This window comes from Podarcis bocagei (genome assembly GCF_964188305.1).
Source record: "Podarcis bocagei genome assembly, chromosome: 9".
In the NCBI taxonomy this organism is placed as follows: domain Eukaryota; kingdom Metazoa; phylum Chordata; class Lepidosauria; order Squamata; family Lacertidae; genus Podarcis; species Podarcis bocagei.
The window spans coordinates 51,979,697-52,002,819 of record NC_138134.1 but is presented as its reverse complement, the minus strand read 5'-3'; the positions used below and the strand labels follow the sequence as shown (position 1 = coordinate 52,002,819).

The 23,123-nt window shown below is 42.1% G+C and overlaps 1 protein-coding gene across 2 annotated transcripts in view; it reads left to right on the top strand.

Moving 5' to 3' along the window:
• The window catches only part of SYNPO2 (synaptopodin 2), a 102,584-nt gene that overhangs the window by 26,183 nt on the left and 53,278 nt on the right, over nt 1-23,123 (top strand). The window lies entirely within an intron of this gene.

Sequence of the window (23,123 nt, the reverse complement as noted above, 5' to 3'; positions counted from 1 at the left end):
TTCTAATATGTTCTTATATCTATTCCAAACTTCTATCAAAGGTCCCTTAAAGATATGGCTGCAAAATCCCTTATGTACTTTTATCTTATCTCTCCACAAATAGGCATGCCATCCAAATTTGTTCTTATACCCTTCTAAATCCAATAACTCTGTATCCTCCAACTTTATCCACTCTTTAATCCAGCAAAGGCATGCCGCTTCGTAGTACAGTCTCATGTCTGGCAGGGCGAAGCCCCCTCTTTCAGTGGTATCTGTTAATATCTTAAACTTAATTCTGGGCTTCTTTCCTTCCCAGACAAATCTAGAAATCACCCTTTGCCATTCTTTAAAGTTTTTTGTGCCCTTTATTATCGGGATTGTTTGGAATAGAAAAAGCATTTTGGGGAGTACCATCATTTTGACCATGGACACTCTACCCCAGAGTGATAATTTCATCCTTGCCCAAATCTCCAGATTTTTCTTAATTTCATTCCACACTGGGATATAATTATTTTGGTATAGGTCAATATTTTTATTGGTAAGCCAGAGTCCTAAATATTTAACTTTTTTAACTACTTCAATTCCTGTTTGTTCCTGTAGTGATTCTATCTTGTCTTGGTCTAAGTTTTTAACGATCATCTTTGTCTTATTCTTATTTAGTTTGAATCCAGCTAACTTCCCGAATTCCTCCATCTCCTCCAGAATTCCCTTTAAGCTGTTTATAGGATCTTCTACCGTTAATACCACGTCATCAGCATATGCTTTAACTTTGTATTCGTTTGAGCCTAATGATATTCCCTTAATTTGTTTGTTTTGCCTTATTGCGTTTAGCAGAACCTCCAACACCACTATAAAGAGCAGCGGAGAGAGCGGGCAGCCCTGTCTTGTCCCTTTAGATATTTTTATATCTTCTGTTATGGCATTATTTATTATCAGCTTCGCTTTCTGTTCGGTGTATATTGCTTTTATCCCATTCCAAAATTCTTGACCCACTTCCATAATTTCTAAATTTCTCAGCATGAAGTCCCAGGTGACGTTATCGAAGGCTTTCTCCGCGTCAATAAAAATCAGACTAGCTGGCTTATCAATTCTGTCCGATAAATATTCTATTATATTAATTATGCCTCTTGTATTGTTTTTTATTTGCCTTCCCGGTAGAAAACCCGCTTGGTCCTCATGCATTATCTTCACTAATATTTTTTTAAACCTTTTTGCCAAAATTCCCGCAAAAATCTTATAATCTATATTTAATAAGGAAATGGGTCTATAATTTTTTACTTGGGTTGGGTCAGTATCTTGTTTTGGAATTATTGTGATAAATGCCTCCTTCCAGGTGCTTGGGATCTCTTTTTCCTTTAGGGTCTTATTCATCACCTCAACTAACGGAACCGTCAATATATCTTTCATTTCTTTATAGTAGCTCGCAGTAAACCCATCTGGGCCCGGAGCTTTACCTCTTTTCAGTTCCTTTATCACTTCCTCTACTTCCTCTCTGGAAATGGGGGCATTTAACATTTCTCTTTGCTCTATCGAAATCTTCCTTACCATTTTCTCTTTTAAATATCTCTCTATTTTCCTATTGTTGTTTCTATCCTTATTCCTGTATAGTTGCTCGTAAAACTCCGCAAATCCTCTTCTAATCCCTTTTGGTTCAGTTATCTCTTCTCCGTTTATTTGTATTTTGTTTATTGTGTTTTGTTCCTTTCTCTTTTTGACTTGCCATGCAAGCCATTTTCCTGGCTTATTAGCAAATTCAAAATTTCTCTGTCTTAATCTTTTGATGTTCCACTCAACCTCCTTATTTATCAACATTGCAAATTGGGTTTGGAGGGATTTTATTTCCTGCAATATCCTTTCATTATTTGGTTTTTTAATTAGTTTTTGTTCACAATCCATAATCTGTCTCAAAATCTCCTTAGTTCTTTTTTCTTTATTTTTCCTTTTCCATGCATTTTGTTGGATGAGCAGGCCCCTCATGACTGCCTTACTCGCGTCCCATACCACGTTTATTTTAACCCCTTTGTCTTGGTTATCTATGAAGTACTCCAATAATTTCGTCCGAATCTTTTCCACAAATTTTTGATCGTCCCATAAGTTATCATTTAATCTCCATCTGAAAGTTCGTCCTTCAACCCCCTTCATCTCCATTATTATGGGGTTGTGGTCGGAGATAATTTTGGCCTGTATTTCAATTTTTGTAGTTCTTACTGTTAGTTCATTTGATATCCAAATTTGGTCTAATCTTGACAGTGATTCATTCGGTCCTGAATGAAATGTAAATTGTTTCTCCATGGGGTGTCTCAATCTCCATATATCTACCAAGTTATAGTTCTTCACCATTTCAAAAAATATCTTAGGTAGTTTCCCTCCTTCTGTCTTAGTTTTCCTTAATCTATCTATTTCTGTTGAGACCACCCCGTTCATATCTCCCATTATTATGATTTTTTGGTCCATGTAGTCAAATAATCTCTCTTCCAATGATCTGAAAAATTCTGTTTTATTGCCATTTGGTGCATAGACTCCCACTATTATCATCATTTCCCCTTGCCATTTAATGCGGACTGCGATCATTCTCCCTTCCTCATCCTTAAATAGCTGGTGTGTTTCAATGTTATTTTTAATATATAATACTACTCCTTTTTTTCTTTTTATCGGAGGAGATAAACTCATTTCCTAACCTCTTATTAATAAGGATTTTCTTATGTTTACTGGCCACGTGGGTTTCTTGAAGGCATATGATATCTAAATTTTTCTTTTTTAGAATGCGTTCAATTCCATTGCGTTTTTTCTTATCATTCATTCCATTAACATTCCAATTCCATAGTTTTAAAGACATATTATTTTAGGTGCTACTCTGAGTTAGGTGTTACTCTGTAACCTTTCTGTTTCCTCTCCTTCTTCCTCCTCTTCTTCTTCTTCTAGTTCTCCTCTACTTTGTTCTTCCTCTTCACCTAACTCTAAATCCTCCCTCAATCTAGATCTACCTTCTGCACCCTTCTCCTCTTCCTCTCCCACTTGGAGCTCTTTATATCTTCTTGTGAATTTTCCTATTTCTTCGGGACTAGTCAATCTTCTTTTAACACCTTTATAGAAGAAAGAGACCCCTTCCGGAAATTCCCATCGGAAGTCAATTCTATTCTTTTTAAGTAGTTGAACTAGTGGTTTATACGATTCCCTCCGTTTAAGCAACCTTATGGGGATGTCTTTAAATAAAATAATATAATGCCCATCGATGTATAATCTTTTTTCCCTGTTTCTTTGCAAAACCAAATTTCTCATCTCTCTGTCTTTAAATGTAACTAAACAGTCCCCTGGATATTTCCTGGCTTTATTTGTTTTAATTTTCATTCTATACGCATTTATGATTGTTCTAGCCACATCTTCCTCTTCCACTTCCATCCACTGTGCTATTTCCTTCACTAATCTTTCTTTTATATTCTCGTTTTGTACTTCTGGAATTTGTCTCAATCTTAAGTTAATCTCCCTCTGTTTTAGATCGTTCATTGCGATGGAGTCTTTAATTTCTTCCTGTATTTTGTTTAACTCTACTATCTCATTTCTCAATCTTTCCTCCTCTCGCTTCATCTCTTTCATTTCCTGCTTTGTCTTTTTTAGTCCCTCGTCCACTCTTTTTGAAACCTCTTTAATCTGTCCTTTTAGCTCGCTTACTGTCTCTTCAATCTTTTTGTCCATTTTTCCGATTTTGTTGTCCACCTGTTCCAATTTTGTTTCCAGATTTTTTTCGCTTTGTTTTATTTCTGCGAACATCCTCAGTATTTCTGTCCTAAATTCTGTTTCTTGTTTTGAAGCTCTCCTATCAGTTGGGGTACCTCCCTCTGCCCCTTTCTTCTGCGTATGTGACATTGTCCTTAAACCTTGGGAATTCCTTTTATGCCGGAAAAAAAAAATGTAAATGTATTCCTTATAGTTAAACTATTCAGCTTTCAATTAGCCCCCAAGAGGTCTTAGTCCCTCGGGATAGTATAAACCTTCTCAAATTTAACCACTTGAAATAGTCCCTTGAAGTCACAGAGTCTGTTTCCCCAACAGAAAAAAAAAATAAATAAAAAGAGAACTATCCCTCCCCTCCAGAGATTTTAAAGAGGTTAGTTAGGTCCACCAACCAGATTCTAATTACACTCTTCCCGCCTCAATTCAGACTCTTCCACCCACTCTTTAACAACCACTTTAACAGCCACTTAGCCTGTGAGAGTCTGAATCTCCAGTTAATCTTTTCCAAAGTTTAGGTACAATGCTTAATTTAGTCCAGCAGGGGGAGTCAGTTCTTAAGCAGAGTTCTTAAGTGTAAAGAGAGTTAGTCAATTAGTCTTTCCTGTTTGTGGATTCACGCTGTTCACACTGTTCTTCCCCCGTTCCTGCCTCTTCCTGTGGCCCAAATGTTAAGTCCAAAAAAGATAGAGAAAGCGTAACAAACGTAGCAGATAAAGAAAGCTCCCAAACAGCGATACAATAGCAAACGTGATTCCGAATGTCCAAAGAGTAGTCTTCACTACCCCCGGAGTTTTCTTATAAACCACTTGGCGTAATGTCTCACAGGAGTCTTAGTAAAAGTCCTCTTAACAGTAATCTCCTTTTGTCTTTTTTATGTAGATTGCTCTTTGTAGTTCTGTGTCTCCGTTGCCATGACGACTAAGTTTTTTTCTAGTACCGCATTTCTCTGCCCTCCCTCGGTTGTTTCCCTTTCCCCTCTACAGTGGGAGAGGGTCTAATTTCAAAGTGAGTCAGTGGGGGAGGGACGGACAATGTAGCCACTAGCAGTAACTTACTTTCTCCTTCGGCTCTGCAAACCACACTGCGTCTTTTCCCACTGAAGACAAGCTAACGCTGAACTCGGCTGTTTCTCTTTCTTCTCAGATACTTCCTTACGCTCTCCCCTTTGCAATTTCCAGCACTCTTTCTGCGTATCTGAGTTTCTTTGTATCGAGGGCAAGGCGCTTAGCCTGCAGGCTTGAGGCTTCGCTAATTCGCCGCTGTAATGGCTGTAATGGCTGCCCAAATTGCCGTCTCTCGTTCCGTCGCTCTCTTCACCTTTATACAAAGGCTACCTGACGACCAGACGAGTGACACCTTCGCACTGCTGGGCACCAAGACCTCTGGATACCCTCCAGAGGTTTAGCGGGAGTTTTGTCGCCCTCAAAAACTCCCAATTCGACCGAAAAGCTAGAGCTCTCTCCGGAGAGACAAACCCTCGCCTGCAACCGGATCCGCGCCCGCCGGAAGTCCGATTCTAGTAATGTGGCTTTTGGAACATTTTCTTAAGGGTAAAAACAGCTACCTTTGCTTTTTTGTAAGAGTGAGAAAGCACTTATAAGAAAAAACTGCCTGTGTGAACAAGAAAGGACTGACATATATATATTTAGCACAGCACAACTAGTGAACTACTTTCCTACCAACAGCAATGGAAACAGCACTAGCAACCATAACAGATCTGTTGCAGGAGGACATTCTGGAGTTCTTACCAATTTAGGAAAAGGACAAGATATAAGAATAATGGACCTGCTGAATGCAGAGGGCATGTAACTCTAGTAACATGAATGTTGTTTCAGAAGGACTGCAGAATTAAATCCTATGACATAAAATGCTGCTTGGACCCTCTTTCATCACCTACAGGCACTGCTTGTTTTTCATTTTGATTTTGAAACTAGAGACAAGAACAATATTCATCCCTATCCGTTCCCCACTTCAGGGTCTCTTTTGTCAATCTTAATCACAAAGTATTTTAATGACCCTAGTTTTATCATTTTTGGTAGAAGCGTCTCCCTTTGGTCTATAATTTGGACGCTTTGTAAGAAATTCTGACACTACAGATGCCGTGTGAATTACACATTCTGGACTCCCACTGATGGGAAATTAATCAAACTGAACACTTGGACAACTCGATTAGTATTTTTTTAAAACCCACATTTTGAAGCCCCCACCCTCCTCTCCTGAGAAAACAGTACTATTAGCTCCAACTTTGAACAGATAAAGGAATTAAGTATTTCCAGCAGGGTTTTTTCCCCTTCTTCTTCAGAAAATAAACATACCTTCAACACACAGTTTTCCATGCTAGAATGTGCATTTTCCAAGATGAAAACAAAGAAAGTATAAAATGGTTGAAGAGGTGCTTAATCGATCCTCCAATGGGCTTGGGAAGGCTAATCTCTTACAGTTGTTGTTTCTGGCATTTCCCTTCATGTGAATAATGCTGAATGCTATTTTCTTGCTTCAGCTCCCCAGATAACTGCACTAAAATGTAATACCAAAAAAACACAAATAAACTAATTTCATTGCAAGAAATCAATCCGTGATTAAACTTACACATCCAGATAACCGTCACTTAGCAAGTTACATGTTAGATGGGGTTAGAAGCAGGGGCCTTGCTAGGTGCTTACAAGGACTTGGGGCACTGAACCAGCACATAAATATGCAAATATGAATTTGCATATGTTAATTTGTGGCTATTATTGGCACCTGTCTGTATTGATAGACAATGGAGTGTGCTGCCGGAGGTGAAGTCAAAGTGCTGGAGAATCACAGCGCCTGCTGTGGCTGCAGAGACCAACTGCTGTCTCCTGTGTTGTTTTTGTTGCATTAGCAGCACCCAAGTGACCTCTCTGGGGTGCAAGCCTCCACTGCCCCAATATGCACCTTTTATTTTGAGCAGAAACACCAGTGTGGTTCATTTACATGTATAGATGCCTCTGGAATAATTAAGATGGCGGGTAGCTGAGTTTTCAGCAGTTCTGCGCTTTGCACTGCCTCAGTTGCCCAGTAGCCAGTTTAAATAAAATTAAGGAAAGGGAGGAGATGGTCAATAGATCCGGACAACCCCAAGGCCCTGTCCCCCGCGGTCAGCCACTCTACAATAATGCCAATTGCTAGAAGGACTGGATTAAATTGTTTGGGGTTACAGCCTTCAGCTGGTACAGTACCTCACAGGTTTTGTGAGGATAATATGGAGAGTTGGAGAACATCAAGCACCACCTTGAGCTCCTTGATGGAAATGTGGAATAGAAGTGTAAGAAAAAATATAATTGGTCATTGCTGTTATATAGCTCTAACACACACACACACACACACACACACACACACACACACACACCACATAGTGAGAATAAAGGAATTACCAGATGCAAAGGAAGGTCCTTTGTCTCTTATGGATGTGCGCTGAGGTGATTTCAAGAAGCGCAGCTTTTCTCACCTCTACACAGCAAACTGATGAAATCTCCTTTGCTTTGAAGACAGTGACTCACCTCACCTCCCCCCAACCTTTTGGTTCTTTTGTGTGCGTGGCTTTGCCATGTTGGTTAAATAGCTCGCTATTATGTGCCTTAGCTTAGGTGGGAGGGATAAGGAATTTTGTTGCTGCTATGTTGGAAAAACCCTCAATAAGACATAAAAGTCAGCAAAAACCTGTTCTCCATTGCAACAGTCCCTCCTAGGGAATATAGTTAAGAAACAAGATATAAGCACAAAATCACTTAAGCTGGTGTCTTGTGCTGTAGTTGGTCCTCGAGCAGACAGGGTGGAGGACTAAGATTCCAAAATCAACTGAAGACAGGCAGGAAGTTTAATAAACGGTATTATCTTCTCAGGCAGTACATAGACACAGAGGAAAACAATCATCTCACACCTGAAGAAGAAGAGGAGGAGTTTGGATTTGATATCCTGCTTTATCACTACCCAAAGGAGTCTCAAAGTGGCTAACATTCTCCTTTCCCTTCCTCCCCCACAACAAAACACTCTGTGAGGTGAGTGAAACTGAGAGACTTCAGAGAAGTGTGACTACCCCAAGGTCACCCAGCAGCTGCATGTGGAGGAGCGGAGACGCAAACCCGGTTCACCAGATTACGAGTCCACCACTCTTAACCACTACACCACACTGGCTCTCTGAAATCAGCAATGCAGAATCCTTCCCCCACTACAGAGAATGCCTCCTATAGGCCACCTCATACAGCTGAGTTTCCACATGTGCACTAAGGATGGATACATACTGGGATGGTCTTGTATAAACTGACCTCTCAACAGATACAGCTGCCAATCTGGGGAGGGGAGATTCTTATGATTTCAGGGGCTAAGAAACAAAGGGACACTTGGGAGACTCAAGCAGAGACAACATTGATGCTGTTTCCACCCTAAACTGGGACTATCTTCTTTTGCAATGCGATGATAGAACCAAAAACAAACAAACAGATATGGAGCTTTAAACATCTGCAGAAAATCATGAAGCTGGAAGGGGCCAAGAGCTCTTTGCTTTTGGATTCTCTCCATGCAACAAAAGAACAGGGATATCCTACACGTGTTAACTTGAAAGTATGTCACACTGAGATCAATGGGACTTTCTCTCAGTTTAAATGGGCATAAGACTGTAACCTAGGCCATATTTTTTCCAAATAGGGTCTGAAACAATAGAGACACAGGCTCATAGTAGTCTACAGGAGCTCCTGTTCAACTGGAATCCCACTGCAATTCTATAGCAAGCACACCCCAATGAAACACACAGGAACAGCAGAGCTGTATTCTGAGAAAATAAATGAATAAATGAAATAGAAGAAAATGGAGAGAAAAACAATATGAATGGTTATTTATGGAACATCCAGCTATGACAAAGAAGGAATGTGTGACCAGAAATAGCTGTCTTAGTATTCTATGAAAAATTAAATTACAACTCACAGCAATCCTTCCACCTTTCACCCAAGCCTATCTAGAGTGCAATGACTCAGTAGGATACATACTTCCTTGTGCGTATCAAATATTGTTCCAAAATAAGTATAAAAAGCAGCATCTGTAACTCATAAGCAACATAAGCCATCTGTATTTCCAGCCTAAGTAAGTACATAGTGATCAGGGTCCTGTTCTTCAAGCTAATTAATCCTAAACCAGTTTCTAAATGGTTCACAAACTCTTAGATGCCCTTCTCTTTGTTGCCTATGACATTGTCAGTGATTAGTTACATTGTTCAGCTCAGGGTGAGATTGGGGCATCTGCAGAAGCCAAGGTATAGTTGGAGAAATAAATCCATTCGCACAAATGGATCAACTTTGCCTAGTCATCTGAGGGCATGTTCTTAGTATCCTTTTCTGTGCCAGTGATGACAATTGCTACAGTCCTCTACGCAGCCGACAAACTGAGGCCCCTTCATTCCGCAAAGCAGTCACAGCTTGAATCCTTAATGTAACTTAGAACTTTGTTGTAATATCTAAGGAATTTGCTAAATCATTTTCAGGTGCCTTGAGACCTGTGTGGCCTCTGAAATGAAACTGAGCGGGAGAGGAGTATAGAGTTACTGTTTTGTTTTGTCATAAAAGGCAAGTCTTTTCCTCCACAGGGATCCTTGCCTGAACTGTAGGGTGGCTACCCCCAAAGATCCAAACTTGAAGAAAGCCACTTGCACAAGCAGAATGGTCTCTAGGGCTCCCCCCCACTCCTCTGTGCCCACCATGCTAGAATGTGAAAAATAGGGGTCCTGTTGCATATTGCTACTTTGACTGACATATGTTTGCAAAGTGGTTGGCTTTACAGCTAAGCAGATTTGGGGCTAAGTATGTATCTCTCCCCCTTTCAAGTGGCATGAAGACTCAAATTTGAGGCACATGGTTGAGATGGGGGGGGGCAGTTGTGGAGGGCAAGGGGACTACAAGGAAGTTATCACGTCAGCGTTGATGGTGGGTGGGGAAATGCTAGCTTCCAAGCTGTAATAATTGCACAGACACTCAGTGAAGGAAGGTGAGAAGTTTATTGGAACTGGGGCAACTCTTGGCTCATGCTTGGAGCAATAATAAAACCAACAGTGAAACTGGCCAAAGTAGCACCTGCGTCCCCAAGGAAAGAAAGACACGTGATATTACATGCATCATTACATTTAACCTGCGGTTTCTTAAAAATGCAAGCAGCATCAATTTGTGGGGGGGATTATAATGATCAGAATTGCTGCAGGTGTGCAGGGGAAATTTCACATTTTTCTCTCCCACTGTGGACAATCCCACCTTTTAGTTACAAGGGAATCCCCTATTGGTGCCAATGAAAACTACCAGCTTCAGAAAAGAGTTTTTCCCCTAAGGCCTGCAGTAATAATAATAATAATAATAATAATAATAATAATAATAATAATTTATTATTTATACCCCGCCCATCTGGCTGGGCCTCCCCAGCCACTCTGGGCGGCTTCCATAAAAACCAAAAATACAATAAAATATCACACGTTAAAAACTTCCCTGAACAGGGCTGCCTTAAGATGTCTCCTGAATGTCAGGTAGTTGTTTATCGCTTTGACATCTGCTGGAAGGGCGTTCCACAGGGCGGGCGCCACTACCGAGAAGGCCCTCTGCCTGGTTCCCTGTAGCTTTGCTTCTCGCAATGAGGGAACCGCCATAAGGCCCTCGGCGCTGGACCTCAGCGTCCGGGCAGAATGATGGGGGTGGAGACGCTCCTTCAGGTATACTGGAGAGGAAAGGGTTATATTCCCACTTGCAACTCATGCTAATTGTTTTTTTTTTTTAATCTACAAAGACAGTGTGGTACAGTGGTTAGAGTATTGGATTAGGACCTGGGAGACCAGAGTTCAAATCTCCACTCAGCCCCGCAGTTCATTAGGCGACCTTGGGCTAGTCACTATCTCTCAGCCTAGCCTACCTCACAAGAATATTGTGAGGCTAACAGCAGGACAAAAGTGGGGAGAAGCTACCTTGAGCTCTTTGGGGAAAAGTTGAGACATAAATGTAATGAATGAAGACTCGTTTAGCAGCAGGCTTCATTTGGACTTCAGAGTCTACCCACACATCAACAAAGGAAAGATCACCCAATTTCCAACTGTCCACAGCAACCCCTGAAATGACACAGGAGCCTGTTAGGATATAGTTCCATTACACCTTAAAAGGGAACAGGCATGACTATTGTATGTCACATGCCTGTTTACTTCCAGCACTTGCTGGGAACTTCCATTTGTCTATAGCTTTTGTGTTTCTGCTGTTTTGCTGGAGACGAAGGGAAGCAGACATGTTTTCCTCTGTTCATGAACTATGCTGAATAAATGCTGTACATTATGCTTACACATTTCTATGTCCGCCTCTTCTGCTGTGAGAAGATTTACACACTCTGCTGACAGAGCGTGCACAGGTCTCTAAACGTATCTGAGGCTCGTGTCGCTGATTGATGCTGTTCCAAGGGAGACCGGCTGCCGGCCAGTGGCTGGAGCCAGCTGGAGACTTGCCTGATGCCTGCCTGATGCCCCCGTCTTCCTGGCAGCATCCCAACAGTGGCCAATATACTAAATGTTTTGAGGGTGAGCAAGAAGGGTTGTGGTGGCAGGCTCCTCCGCTGACCGCCCTGTCTGCTTTGCCTCTTATGCGCAGAGTCTACATGCAAAGAAAGCGTGAGCCTGTGGGCTCTGCTTGTACAATCAGAAACAGTGACTGAGGCAGGGTTCGTGACCATGTGGACTCATGGGGATCATTGAACAGCATTTGCCACAGCAAAATACTGCCCACAATGCCTCATTCAAGGAAGGACCCTTTCTCAGATTGGTGTACAGTATAGGTAGCCACTGAGAGAGCATTTTAGGAGCACTGCTGCCATTGTAGGCAGCAGCTACTGCTGGCCACTCCACAATAGAAGGGTGGACAGGTTGGAGAAGAAGAAGAATAGAAGAGTTTGGATTTGATATCCTGCCTTTCACTCCCTTTAAGGAGTCTCAAAGCGGCTAACATTCTCCTTTCCCTTCCTCCCCCACAACAAACACTCTGTGAGGTGAGTGGGGCTGAGAGACTTCAAAGAAGTGTGACTAGCTCAAGGTCACCCAGCAGCTGCATGTGGAGGAGCAGAGAGGTGAACCCGGTTCACCAGATTACAAGTCTACCACTCTTAACCACTACACCACACAGGCACACTGGAGGGTAGCCTGCTGTGGTGGGAGCAGCAAGAGGGAGGAAGTGGTGGCAGCTGGCATCACTGCAGGCGAGCAGAGGCAGCAGCAGATGGACCAAGGAGCACCAATCCATTGCTTCTCTTGAGGATAGGTGCTCCTCTTGCCTAACAAGAGGGCTGGTCCTGGCCCATACATAGACTTTCCCAGTGAACATAAAGTGTGAGAGTCACCACTACATTCAGACTTTACTTCCTCAAAAGCCATGTGGCAAGTTTGCATGTGCTTCTAGGGCCTTTTCTCTTCATTGGGGCAAGGGAAGGATCCTTCACACCCACACAGGGAGAAGTGCATGCAAAGAAAAGGGAGCAGGACTTTGTTTCTGTTTCCTGTCTGCATAATAAGCCTGTGAAAAAGCAAGGAATTCTAAAAAACAGGAATTCATTTTTTTTAAAAAGGCAGTAGTATCCCCTTTCATACATGTATCTCTGGTGGGGAGCACCGATCAGAGAGAGACAGAGAGAGAACCTAGGAATGCCTGTGGGATGCTGCCCCAAGTTGTAGTGTTGAAGAAATATGAGCCCATTTTAGATTATTAGCTTTTTGTGGCAAAGCAACTAAAGAATGGGAATTAATGCAGATCTCCCTGTGCTGATGGTTTAAAATATTATCTTCTGAGTGATAGCAAAAGAAGGAGAGAGAGAGAGAGAGGATTTAGTCAGTTCCCTTTAAGGTAAAGGATGGGAAATGCAGCTCATAGGAGGACAGCGTGTCCTTCTGACCTGACACGGAGTTTCATGAACAAAGCAAGTTAAAACAATTCCTTCTGCACAAAGTACTAATCTGTAGTTTGTTGAGAACTGGTGCCCACCAGGGGAGAGACAGACTTTCTGAGCTAATTTACCTCACCTAAATTCACCTGCTGTGGTATTTCATAGATGAGGGATGGAGAATCTGTGACCCTCCAGATGTTAAGAACATAAGAAGAGCCTGCTGGATCAGACCATTGGCCCATCTGGTCCAGCATCCTGTTCTCACAGTGGCCGACCAGATCCCTGTGGGAAACCTGCCAGGAGGACCTGACTACAAGAACACTCTTCCCTTCTTGTAGTTTCCAGCAATTTATATTCAGAAGCGTTGTTGCCTCTGACCATGGAGGCAGAGGACAGTCATCATGGGTGGTAGCCATTGAAAGCCTTCTCCTCCATGAATCCTTCCTATCGTCTTTTAAACCCCTCCAAGTTGGTGGTCATCACGGCCTCCTATGGGAGCAAGTTCCATAATTTAACTATGCTGTTGGACTTCGACTCCTATCCGCACTGACCAGCATGGCCAATAGTCAGGGGTGATGGGACTTATAGTCTTTCAACATCTGGAGGGTTACAGGTTCTCCACCCCTGCCCTAGATAGATTCTGCTTCATGCAATCCTACACCTACTTACTTGCCTGGCAGTAAGCCCCATTGGACTTACTTCTGAGTAAACATGTACAGATTTCCCCTGTTGATGATGAACTAGCTAGATGAAGCAATGAAATCTATCTTGATTGACTAAAAAGTGCCCGTGGGTAGTCTTTTGGGCAAATTATTTTAAATATAAATACTTCCGTGTTGTGACACATCCACACTCATATCATCATCGAAAATAAAATATTCTTTCTTTTGAACTATTTTTCTCATATGCAAATTTACATGGATTTGATTGATAACTTCATGAATGGACTTATACTGCACTTTTACTCCCCTTTTCCTGGGAGTAAGCCCTACTGAACTCAATGGAACTGATTTTTACAGGATTGCACTCTGAAATTTATGTGATTGATTTGAGCACAATCTTGAAGGTTCCTTAGGCCAGATTATCCAGGGAGCTGCCTCTGTTAGTGTGTCCAGTTTCTCCTATCCAGTGTCACCATTGCTCATTCACTGGCTTCTGTCCCTGGGCCCAATCTGTTGATGTTCCCAGAGGAAAAGAGCAGGGCAAGTGAATGATAGGCTCCAACACATCCAAACACATTCCTATCATTAGGCAGAGTGAGGAAGCCTCAGGTGACAGGTGTTGAGAGGGCCATTAATTCCCCTTAGTTGTCACATAGCTCCTCCTCAACCCTCTGTTCTGCTGCCTTGGATTTGGTAGAGGACACTCCTCTATCACCAGGATAGTAAGACTGAATGGTCAGTACATTCAGCTACATTAAATAGAATGGGGCGCCATCTTGTCCTTTGCTTGAGGTAGGACAACGCCTTGGTTCAGTGCTGATCTCATCACCCATGCACTTAAATTCTCAGAGAGGGCAAGTAAACAGTGACAGGAAAGAGAAGCAGCAGCATTAGTACTAGGATCAGTGGGCCCTCTGTAGGGGTCCTGCGAAAGTCTTGGCAAATGCCTGATCATTCTGACCTCCGATGCCAGCTTTGCATCTGGCCCTAAAAGGGCCTTCACATCACACCTTAAAAACCTAATATTCTGTTTTGCTAAATGGAAGCTATAAAGATTCTGTGGTGATAAGAGTGTGGCTGTTGCCAAAGTTTCTCTTCCTCACGTTGTTAAGAATTATTATAATGTTATTATCTGCAGTGCATTTTAAAGCATTTTCTGGCTAGGGAGAAGAGAGGGAGAAATCTATCTGCTATATAAATCCAAATGTGGAGAAAGATGTGGGGGGTTCCTCCTTGGGTTGAATGGAATTGATATGTGTGTAAGGTAGTGAAAGAATTGGGGGAGGACAGATGTACCTAGCACTTTCTACTCCTTAACTGCCTGCTGATGTCAACCATTCATTTACAGATGCAAGAAAGAAATAGAGAGGGACATTAATTCTACATGCAAGTGCAATGCTGGTAGTGTGCCAGAACTGGCTCCACCCATAAACATACCAGTAGTGAGTCAAAATCTGTCAATTTCAACTTCTTTAAGTTTCTCATTTTTCCAATCTTAGATATGTCCACATCAGTTTACACACACACACACACAAACAAACAAATACACACACACACAAATTCATCAGCATTTGGATGAGAATTTCTCCAAGTACAAATTTCACATTTGTATTCAATTTTGTGCAGTAGACATATATTTGCAATGCAGTTTTCCTTAAACTAATGCATTTTTGTATGTTACTGTATTTTCACTAATATATGCATTTTGATGGACACTATACTCCAAATATGTGTTGCTGTTTTTTAAAAAAATTACTTGGCTCAACAACTGTATTAGAGCATTCAAAGTGCAAATTTTGAGGGATGACTGCGCTTTGATTCTTGCATTGTTTTGGAAAGTCTGAATTGGTTGGTTCACCTTTAAATGTGAATCAATTGAATGAATTCTCCCCATCAAAGTCAAAGCAGGCTACCTCGATAAAAATAGGGCCAAGGATACACGATGTTGATGTAGCTACATTGGCCATAAGGCACATGCTTTGGAATTATTTGTTGTAAGAATAGTATGAATCAGAACATATTTTCAGCTGACTATTTGAAGAGAGGTTTTTGGGAGGGGCAAAACAAGATAAGTGTTCCTTAGCCATCTTCTCCATAGTTGGCAAAACACCATGAGATGCGACAGCCATGATAGGAGGAATGGAAACAAATCCAACATGCACAGAACCTTTCTCAAGAAAGTACAGGCATCTTCCCACATTTGACTTGTGTGCAACAGCATATACATGCAGCGCAGTGAAATAAATAAATGCATTGATTTAAACTGCAAAAATGGCATGAAAAGAGTGGGGAAACAGTTTGCAATCCCAGCAGCCTTTGCACCAACCTTTGAGGCGCATGGAAAGTTGGAGTTTGAGAAATGAGGTTTGGAGGGAGCGATTGTGGCGGAGCTTGGCAATTTTTTTGTGGATTTTTAGCAGAGTTTAGTGGAGAGTGGATTTGCAGGCCTTTTTTGATGGTATTCCCCACTATACTCAATTTCACGTATATGCACAGTACTCGGGAACATCACCTGCATGTAAGTGGGGAGATGCCTGTACTTCTTTACACAACTTTTCATGAATTTATGCAGAGCACAGTCGTAAGATGTGGCAACAATTGCCATTAGTTTAGATGATTTCACAAGTGGATTGGACGAACACTTGGGATATAAGCCCACTTGCTCCATAATGCGTTCATGGCAACTCCATGTTCATACCAGTGTGCCTCTCAATTCCACTTGCTGGCAGAGGGCACATATCAGGGAGAGCTGTGGCTGTCATTTCCTGATTGCGGGTTTCCCCAGCAGGATGTCAAGGCAGATGAATTTTAGTGAGATCCAGCCAGGCTTCTCAGGCGTGAGAAAGAAAAGACGTGAGTGCCGCCAACTGCATATTAAAGGATATCATAAATATATGTAATAAACATTGCTCTTTGTGCACATTCATTATTTTGAAGCAGCTATTTGATTCAAACCAGAGAATCTTTTCATTCCTCCAGCCTGAATCAAATTGGCATATTTCCTTCAGGAGAACAAGGCCTCTTGCTAAAGATTCTTCGTTCTAATCAAGACACCTTCCAAGTACTGAGCAGATCATCTGTTTCTTCTTCGAAGTGTTGGCTTGGGAGCCAGTGGTATGATTTCATATCAACTATGAGAAAGAAGATAGAGGCATACGGGGAGAGTAGCTCTGCCAAAAAATATCAACTGGATGTTGCATTGGGGGGTCTTGTCTACTTTTTCACATATCTGAGCAAGCTACAATGATCCATCATTGCCTAAATATTCTTCCAGTATTGAGTTGAAGGTGGGGAGAGGGGGACTGCATTCTTATTCCATCTCTGGGAGAACTCACAAAACTGGAGAGCACAACTCATCTTCAGAAGAGGGTGAATTGAAAATGTTACACAAGAGGGGATGGGAGCCAAGCATACACAAGCATATGAAGGTTATCTGGCCAGGCAGTAGCATTTCTGGGAAGTCTTGTGAAGTTATTATGGCCAATGAATTGAACATGAATCAACAATGTGGTACTTCAGCACAAAAAGCCAGTGACATGTTGGATGCAGTCCTTATGCTAATGCAGTCTAAGAGTCAGGAACTAATAGCCCTGTTCCACTCTATATATCAAGTTGCAGGGAAATATAACTGGTATCTTTCCAGTATTTAAAAGGATGGAGCCCAGTTTCAGCTCCTGGCATGCTTGAGCAGTTGCCAGGATTGCTCCAGTGGGAATCAGCAATGACGCCTGCCCTTTGAAAAAGTGTCCTCCCATTACAAGTCCCATAATGCCCCGGGATGGCTTTACATTGTGGGCATTGCAGGCAACTTCAATAGTTACTCCATCTGGTTCTGCTAGGAAGAGCTATGTTTTCTCTTGAGGTATATTCTCTGGCTCAGAGTTTTCTTCAGACTCCTTTGTTTCTCTGACAGTTTTTTGAATCCTATTCAATGTGTGCTGTTGGTAAGGTTGAGGTTTGAGACACAATTTTGCAAAGAGCTGCCATTAACCCTAGTACAGTGGTACCTCGAGTTACAAACGCCTCAGGTTACAAACGCTTCAGGTTACAAACTCCGCTAACCTGGAAGAGTTACCTCGAGTTGAGAACTTCGCCCCAGGATGAGAACAGAAATCGTGTGCCAGTGGCGCAGCAGCAGCAAGAGGCCCCATTAGCAAAAGCACACCTCTAGTTAAGAACAATTTCAGGTTAAGAAGGGACCTCTGGAACGAATTAAGTTCATAACTAGAGGTACCACTGTATATCAAAATAGGAATTATAAACAGTACCTTATACATATTTTTCAGGGGGGTATTATTTTGATACAGAGCGCAAATCCTAGTTACCACAATTATAACTAGGGTAGGAGACACAGTTCAGTTATGCTTGGAGATGGGAGTCTCAGTACCCATCTATGGGGAATGCAGATGATCTCATCCCCAAGTAGCTTTTGGGTAGTCTGTCACTCCCCCTTGCCTCCTCTCTTTTTCTTTCTCCCCCATTTCCTCATCCTTTCCATTCTCCTTCCTTTCTTCTTTACTGTCTTTGTTCATTCTTTTTTTCCTGGTTCCCAAAAGCATTGGGAGAGGGGTGTTGGCATCTTGTGAATTGAGAGAGAGAGAGAGAGAGAGAGAGAGAGAGAGAGAGAGAGAGAGAGAGAGAGAGAGAGATATCATTTCAAATAATTCCCAGCACTCCCTGTTCCAGTCACCACAGTCAGTCATCATTCCATGGCCACTTACGATATTCAGGCCTTATTAAGGCCATTAAGGCTTTCCCTCATGAATATTTTGTTATACTTCTGCAAACTGGAGCATTCCTCCAAGCCTGCTGATATCTCCCTCTTGAATATTAGACTACACAAGCATCAGCGCTCACTACTGGTACATCAGAAACAGAAAAATGATGCTGATGATGACTGTTGTCCTCAATATCTCCAATACCTCCTTAACTCAAATAACTGAAAATATTTTTTTCTATTTCAACAAGAAACCCAGGCATTAATACAAAAAGTACTTTCTCATTTCCAGGCATATATGCTTTAGCTTTTAAAGTGGTATTTGAATAGTGATAATTAAAGTAGCTATTCAACTTATATGGGAAACTTGGGGAGTGTATTTTTGTCTCTAGTATAATGAAAACCTGTAAAATAATATTTTGCCTGTCAAATGTGAAATTCAAGTCAAGCCTTAACTACACTTTTGCTATCATTCCAGCATAGCAGTATAATTTCCTCCAGCGAATCATATTTTCCCCCTCTTCAGTGAGTTCAGTGCCCCCTGCTGCCAAGAACAATGAACACACAGAATCTGTTGATTTCAGAGAAAACCATTAACAATATCAATTTAGGAAGGCCTGTTATTGTTGAACTGCCAAGTGAAACATTATCTGACCTGGACACATTGTCACAGAGAAATAACCAGCGATAAATCTAGCAATTTTTTTTTTGTTAACAGAAAAGGCCCCTGTGGCCTGAAAGGAGCTTTCATTTAAAATTACCAGGGAGATATTTCACTGATGACCTTTGGGTATTCTTTCATAAAAACTGCTTGTGTTTGTTTATACTGTGTTCAACAAGCATGCACCTAGTGACATTCTAGAAAAGTAGATTTGTGGTTCATGTTAATGCTGAAGGTTTGTCTGCACTTGTGGTTTTCACCACCGTTCCCCCATCCTCAGAAACAGCAAGTCAATAAAGAGAAGCGCTGCATGGATCAATTGCCTGGCTCTTACACAGGTCAGCCAATCCTTTTGGCCCACTCATTCCCTGGCAAACAATTTGACCAATCCCCTGCCTAGGTCCCCCCCCAATAGGCCAGCCTCATCATCCCTCCCATTAATCCCTCCCTCTCCTCCTTTTCCCACAACTGACCACCTCATACATGCTGGTAGCATCCTTTTTTTTCCACAGGGCCCAACCAGATGCCTATGGGAAGCTGGGTCTGAGCACATCAGCAGTCTCCACACTTGTGAGTCCTAGCTACTGACAAAGGCAGTTCAGACAAGACACAACGTTTGCATATGGTGAAGGGCTTCAGTTAGCTGCAGAAGTTCTGCTTTGTAGCATAGTTGCTCCCTTGACTTGCTTTTTTGGTGCAGGAGTCACCAGTATGGAGTAGGAGTTGCTGTTGGGTGTCTCTACCAAGGTCAAGTACCTGTTGGAGTTCATGGAAGAGACATCTTAGCAATGCGTCCTTAGGAATGTTCTGGAGAAAATCTGCTTGCACAGAGTGATCCTTTTAGGTCAGGCATGGCCAAACTTGGCCCTCCAGATGTTTTGGGACTACAATCCTCATCATCCCTGACCACTGGTCCTGTTAGCTAGGGATGATGGGAGTTGTAGTTCCAAAACATCTGAAGGGCTGAGTTTGCCTATGACTGTTTTAGGTAAATAAAGGGCTCGTTCCTCCTGCTTCTCATCACCAAGTTACCAGAGCTCTACCTATAATGAATGATAGATTTTTGTGATTCCTAATGCCACCCTTTCCTCATCTAATCAACACCCCAAGACACAATTTCCATGTGGTTATTAAATGTATTGGGCACAGGTTGGCCTCATTAAAACATATTTTGTTGCTTCTCTGTCAGCTCTGCCATAATGCCATCTTGTTGTTACTCAAATCCATTAAGCTGTTGAGGAAACCATATAAAATTGACCTCAAACAGTGCTGGCACAGTTATTCAAGCACTAGTGACTGAAATCCAACAACTTCCTGAAGCTTTTAATGAGTAACCAAGGCAAATTGTTGGCTGAGGGGAAAACAGCGGACACTACTTAAAGTGAATTATTAATCCCCTGGAAATACCTTGCTGTGAGACATATTTAAAGATAACTTATACTTTCACAATAAGAAATGAATATCATATGCTGCACTTTAAGATGCTTATATTATGCAAACTTTGAACTAAGATTCTGAAATCAGGTCTTTTATTTTCTGCACAGGTTCTCTGATACCATTCAAGAGCTACTTTCTATGAAGTAACAGGATAAATATCTTCCATTTGTTCCCAAAGTGGGTCTCAAATCAGGAAAAATGAGTTGCTAAGAGAATGTTGGGATTATGAAAAAGATGTTAATATAGTTTCTGCAAAATAAAAAAAAAATGTATTGGCCATAAATGGCAGCAACCAACTGAAGTCAGGAGAGTCACAACTCCACAAAACTACATACACATGGAGGTGGGAGAGGCTGTGAGCACATATCTCATTCCTGTTTAGTGAAAGTTTCAAAACTTATGACACATACCTTCACATGTTGGCTGGGGAAATCCAGATAGATGGCTGGGGTATAACTAATAAAATAATACTATTATTATTATTATTACTACTACTACTACTACTACTACTACTACTACTACTACTGTTGTTGTTGTTGTTGTTCTTTATGTTGTTGTTTAGTCGTTTAGTTGTGTCTGACTCCTCATGACCCCATGGACCAGAGCAAGCCAGGCACTCCTGTCTTCCACTGCCTCCTGCAGTTTGGTCAAACTCATGTTGGTGGCTTCGGAAACACTGTCCAACCACCTTGTCCTCTGTCGTCCCCTTCTCCTCTTTCCCAACATCAGGGTCTTTTCCAGGGAGTCTTCTCTTCTCATGAGGTGGCCAAAGTATTGGAGCCTCAGCTTCACGATCTGTCCTTCCAGTGAGCACTCAGGGCTGATTTCCTTAAGAATGGATGCATTTGATCTTCTTGCAGTCCATGGGACTCTCAAGAGTCTCCTCCAGCACCATAATTCAAAAGCATAAATTCTTCGGCGATCAGCCTTCTTTATGGTCCAGCTCTCACTGTTGTTGTTCTATGATGATGATGATGATGATGATGCAAAAATGTTTATATGCGAATATTCTTTGTTACTTTGTAGTGTCTGACAAAAGCTGGCATTTGCCAAACAATAAACCAAGAGGAACTGTATTTCTGTCAGTGAATAGAGATGGACAACTCTTCTGGAAAAATAACCTGTAAAAGCCCCTTCCATGCAGTTCCTTATTGCGTTCTAAGGAAAAACTTATTTTACCCATTACAAAACAGGCTCCAATATCCATTGTGCTAGGTTTATTTGGGGTCCAACATGTAAACGCTGCCCTTGTGTTTCTGTAAAACACAGAGATAGTAAGCCACATGAATTCTCTTTTAAGAAAAGCTGATCAAAGGGCCTGTAGAGTTTTGCCAGAGAACAAAACAAAATCCTTGGGAGCTCTCCAATGACCTATGTCAGTGGCTTCATTCCAGTTCTGAGGAAAAAGATGTTCATATCACCATGAAAACAAGCATTTAATTAGAAACACAGGCAGGCAATAGGCCAAAAACTGGATGGGCATGGACAATGAACCTTCCTTAAAGATGCTCCCTTCAGGCCAGGAATGGTCACACTGGCTGAAAACCTAAATATGTGATCGGGCCTTACTATCTTTCATCTTGAATGGAATTTACCCACAAAGCAGAGGATTGGAGACTTTACAATATGGGGAAGAAGCAACCCTGTGTAAAATCCTGTTGTGAGTTGGGGAGCGGGGTAGGCTATATGCCCGAGTCCCTTCTAATTCTTGGATCCAGCAAAGGTTAAAATCTAATGGAGGATTCAATTGCTGGGATAGCCAGGTCAGCTTCTTGGTAATTCCCCCCTAAGTATAAGTCATTGAGGAAACAAAGGAAGTGGCTCTGTGCCAGGGAGCAAATGGGTGCCCCCCATATTGTCTGATAGTTAGAAGCCAGAGTTGAGGTGTGTGTCCTAGAAGCTAATACCAGGAAGCAAGTGGGGCAGCTGAGAGCCAGAGCCATGCCTGATTTCTGCTGGGATCCAAGCCTGTGGCTATGGAAGAGGCAAGACCTTCTTGGGGTGCTAATGCTGTGAGCCCCTCCATCATAGGCTAAGGTTGTATATTATTATGCACTACTTAGAGATTGGGGTGGCATGCAACAATACTGAGTTTGCCCATGTTTCCAACAGGAAAGGGAGATAGCAGGAGGAGGAGCCTTCAGGCATAGTGCTGTCACAGGCTTCATTCTAGACATCCCTCAGCTATGTAAGAGACACAGCTGTGTAAAGAGACACAGCTGCTGCCACCATGTAAGGGAAAGTGACCCTCTTCAAACAGCACAGTGAAGAGGAGGAGATGAAGGCAGGAATTGGTGCAAGATTTGTTGAAGAGTTGACCCTTGGCAGGAGAACAGAGTTAGGGAGGGCACTTTGGCACCACTTCAGACAGCAAAAGTGGACAACCCAGCCCCCTGGTGGGCACCAGCAGAACTTAATGGAGCACTGGAGTCGCTGCCATATCTGGAGTGTGGCTGCTCATGTCAGCCAGGACAGAAAGGCAAGGAGCAAAATTACAGTTTTTTCCTGCAGCAGTTCCAGACTGGCAGAGCAGAGAGGACAGGCATGATCCTGCAACTTGGTGAATCAGGGGACTGGGGTGCTCTGTCTGGGCACTGTGCAGGATCCAATTCAGGAGTGTGAAATCCATACACCACCAAGGTTAAAGTTGTAAAAGCGTCTACAAGTACTTATCAGGGAAGGAGAAGACTACAGAAAATATGGAACTGCTGGCTGAGAAAGTTGGCCTTTGCAGGAAGATATAAGAGAAACTAAACTACTCAATGTCTACATTGCTTTTATTTTATTCCCCACCACCTCAATGACTAGTGTGATCACATATCCTACTTTGCAAAGGACATCTATTCAAAGTGATATGATAGGACAGTCCTCTGTTTTAAGGTATTCTCTCTTTGAAGGGCTGTCCAATCCAAGTCTAATTTATTTTAAGCATAATGAACCATAAGAAAGGGGCCTTGAAGTTGCCCAAGAACAGTTGAGCACCTGGGCATCAGACTGAGAAGAACACAGGTCACTTGGTTGTAGTCTTCTT